General features: G+C 40.6%; 1 pseudogene; it reads right to left on the bottom strand.

The window, feature by feature from the left end:
- Positions 1 to 236: 236 nt before the first annotated feature.
- On the bottom strand, positions 237 to 335 carry LOC130037014 (uncharacterized; annotated as a pseudogene).
- Between the last annotated feature and the right edge of the window lie 3,660 nt (positions 336 to 3,995).

Here is a 3,995-nt window from a genome sequence, read left to right as displayed (position 1 = left end):
CTTTGAATTTGAGCCCATGGTTGCTTTGATTGTTCAGAAGTGTTTCTTCAGGCAGCAGAATGTTGGGTTCAGTTTTATAATTCATCTTCCCATTCTGTGCCTCTGAATTGGCACATTTAGTCCATTGACATTGAGAGAGATTGTTGTGATGGGGATTTGTGCTATCTTTATGTAGAATTTTTGTACTTGTGCGGATTGTCTTAGCTTAAAGTAGCCCTGTTAATTCTTCTTGCAACAACAATATGGAACACTTTACAAGTTTGCATGTCATCTCTGTGCAAGGACAATGCTAATCTATGTATCATTTCAATTTTAGTATATATGTCATCAAATATAGTATGAGTTAATTTTTCCATATTTTTCTCTACTTATTAATTTGAGGGTTGTCCTTACTCACTCCTATGGCAGACAGTGATTCATAAGCAAGGTATGTATTTCAAAGCAGCTTGAATAGATAGATTTAGAACTTTAATGTCCCAGAAAGAAAAATATGGTTTTTACCATATTATCTTTTTCCATACCCAAGGCATCAGTTTTACAAAATAATTCTTTTGGAAGATAGTATATGAGTCTTGTTTAATGCCCTTCCCTGAAACCTTCATTAAAACCATTAAACTAGAGCCTTTTGCTGTTCTCACCTCAGTCCCTTGTACATCTCCAGGAAAAGGTGGATGGTGTTGTCTGCAATTTGACCACCTTGAATGTAAGTCGGATTTTTCTCCTGAATGAAGAGGTGAGGAGCATATTGATGATTTCATTCCACCTTATTACAAGTTCAACTTGAAAGGAAGGTGAGACTCATGAGGCTCCTGTAAAGGACAGAAAAAAGGGTCTCAGTGAAGTTTAATGGCCAACACATATTAGCAACACAGATGACTCAAAGTAGCCTGTGTGCATCTTTGTGTATAGTGAGTTTCATATCTACTGATAGTGATTCTCAGTCATGACACACAGGCAAAACAGACCTGTAATTAAAAATCTAGTTCTCTGAGCAGAGTGGGGTCTCTGAGGTGATTGAACAAGTGTATAGTAATTTATTACTAAGCACATAAGTAGTTTGAATGATGTGTACTTTTCGATCTAAAATTAATTCCAAATATGTCTAAAATTACAGTGTCCTGACCCCACACCTGGCTTTCCTCACCTGGGCACCTTGGAAGGGTCGGGGTTAGTTTCCCTCACCTCCTGATTAGAGCCCCGGTAGCTGATGAACTCTGCTACCAGCTATAGGTACGCTTAAGACCACTCTCCCCAAGCTTGAAGGAGCCTCATGCATGAAGGAATTGGAAGCAGAACCTGTGTAAACACACAAAAAATAAAAGGCCGGTGGTCTGGCCGTTTCCCCACTCCACGAAGGTCAATGGCGATGGTCAGGAGATGGAAGGAAATGGGGGCCAGGCTGGTTGTTCCTAGCAGCAGGTTATTACATGGAAGAGATGTATGACATGGAGGCCTCAGGAATCCTCAAGCACGTGCGCGCACTGTGAGCCCGGAAGTTCCCCTTATATAGATCATAGAACCTCTAAAAGGCGCATTACAGTGAATTCATAAAAGGAGTTACAGAAAGAACATTGAGGCAGCAATCCATATGTTGTTTCTTTACATCCACATTGTTTCCTTACATCAGCAGGCCAGTAATACTGGCCTCTAGAAAGAAGATACAAAGCCAAACTGAAACCTTTCACAAGCACTTTCACAAGCTGTAAGCACCTTGATTTGCATCCCAAAGAACAGCCTGGCTAGAGCTGGGAATCTATATCCCAAAGATCAGTCCTGACTAGCACCTGAGATCTGCAGATCTAAGACCAGCTAGGTTTCTGAGAGAAAAGGCAAACTGTCTCATTATACTGAAATCATTTACTGAAGGCAGTTTGAAGGGGAGAAACAGTCTCATCCAAGCTAGTCAAGACACACAGGAAAACAGCTTCTAGGAGGTGTTTCTCCTCTCCTTGTCCAACCAACATATAAGCATATATAATATTAATCATTTTGTATGAACACAGTAAGAAATGCATTGAGCTTATAGAATTGCTCTTCTAGGGCCATTTCAATCTCAGACTGCAGTGCTCAGGCCAGATATCTTTCCTATTCCTAGCAGCAGGGCCCCTAATGTCGTCGTTACTTTTGGATCATGACATCATTTGCCTATGATCCATCTCTTAACTTATAGTTAAGAATCGTGGCACCTTGGCCTGGCCCATCACGATGCCAGGGTAGCACATAACTTACCGGCTTGCCCTTGTTCCATCCAGTCCCACGTCGGGACCCTGCCCTTGGGGTACTAGGAAGTGAGGGCAACTGAGGCTTAAGTTGAGAAGGCAGATGCCCAGGAGTGAATAATATTCAAAGCCAATCAATTCCTAAGTTACAAAGCATATTAAGTAATTGTCTTCCTGTACCAATACAAAAGGACATTGCATTAAGGTAAACTGTTCAAAACACACAAGGAGACGGAGGAAGGCAATATTAACTTACAGTATAGCTTCAGTGTCTAAGAAGGAGGAGACCTTACAAATTGGTTGGGGAAGAGAGCATAGAAGTGGTTACAGACAGACAAAGTAATGGGAGTGTCTCGGGAGCACTGTGATGGGTGCAATTTGATAAACCTAAGCTCCATATACTCCAACAGAACCCAGGTGTATGGGAACAGGGGATGAGATCTCCAAAGCTGCTCAGATCAAGAATGGACCCCCTCCATCAAGATCCACCATCTTCTAGTAGCTAAATGTTACAACCACGAACTGCCCCTGGAGCCATGTCATCCCATCAATGGCCAAGATCCAGAGATTGGATATTGTTGATAAGATAACAACTCTTATTGTTCAGTTCTCACTCTCAGAGAACCTGGTAGGCTTCTGCGAGTATCATGCCTGCATGGCAGAGTCTGTGTTTCTGGTCACTGTTTCTTTTGAGGTACAGAAGCTGCTTAATTTAAAATAGTCCCCTTTGTTTATCTCTGTTTCCAGTTGCTTGGCAAGTGGCGTGTTATCTTTGAAGATACCTTTAACTTCAATGTCGTGGAGGGATATGCCGACCTTGTATTCAATGTACATGAGGGATTCTGGTCTGATTTTGAGGACTTTGACGCATTTTTATCTGACTTTTGTGCATGGTCTTAGGTAGAGGTCTGAGCCATTTTTTTTCCATGTAGCTGTCCAGTTTTTTTCTGCACCGTTTGTTGAAGAGGACTCTCTTGCTCCACTTCACATTTCTTGCTCCCTTATCAAAGATTAGATGATTATATATTTGAGGGTGTGTGTCAGTATATTCAATCCTTTTCCAATGGTCTCCGGCTCTGCCTTTGTTCCAGTACCATGCTGTTCTCATTATTATCACTTCATAGTAGAGTTTGAGGTTGGGGAAGGTGATGCCCCATCGTTTTTTCCCCAAGATTTGCTTTAGCTATTCGTGGGCGTTTGTTGTTCCATTCGAATTTCAGGAGTGCTTGATCAATTTCTATGAAGAATGTCATGGGTATCTTTATAGGGATCACATTGAATTTGTACAATGCTTTGGGGAGTATTGCCATTTTGACAATGTTAATTCTCCCATTCCATAAGCAGGAGATATGTTTCCATTTCCTCGTGTCCTTTGTTATTTCCTGTTGTATAGGTCCTTTACCTCCTTAGGTTAGCAGATTCCAAGGTTCTTGATTTTTCTGAGGCACGATTGTGAATGGAATTGTTTTATCATGTCACTTTCTTCTCTCTCATTATTTGCATATAAAAAAGCCATAGACTTTTGGGTATTGGTTTTATAGCCTGCAATTTTACTATGAAAGTCTATTGTTTCTAGGAACTTTTTTGGTAGAGGTTTTAGTATTCTTTAAATAGAGTATGATATCTGCTGTGAATAGTGAGAGCTTATTTCTACCTTTCGTACATGAAAAATCCTTAATATCTTTTTCTTACCTTATTTCTATTGCAAGTACTTCCAGTACCACCTTGAACAGAAGTGCCAAAATGAACTTTTACTTAGCACTTTTTGTCTGTAAA

The sequence above is a fragment of the Sorex fumeus genome, unplaced genomic scaffold, assembly GCF_029834395.1.
Source record: "Sorex fumeus unplaced genomic scaffold, SorFum_2.1 ptg000070l, whole genome shotgun sequence".
Taxonomy (NCBI): Eukaryota; Metazoa; Chordata; class Mammalia; order Eulipotyphla; family Soricidae; genus Sorex; species Sorex fumeus.
Note: the sequence above shows the minus strand (reverse complement) of the source record. Positions and strands in the feature narration are given on the sequence as shown.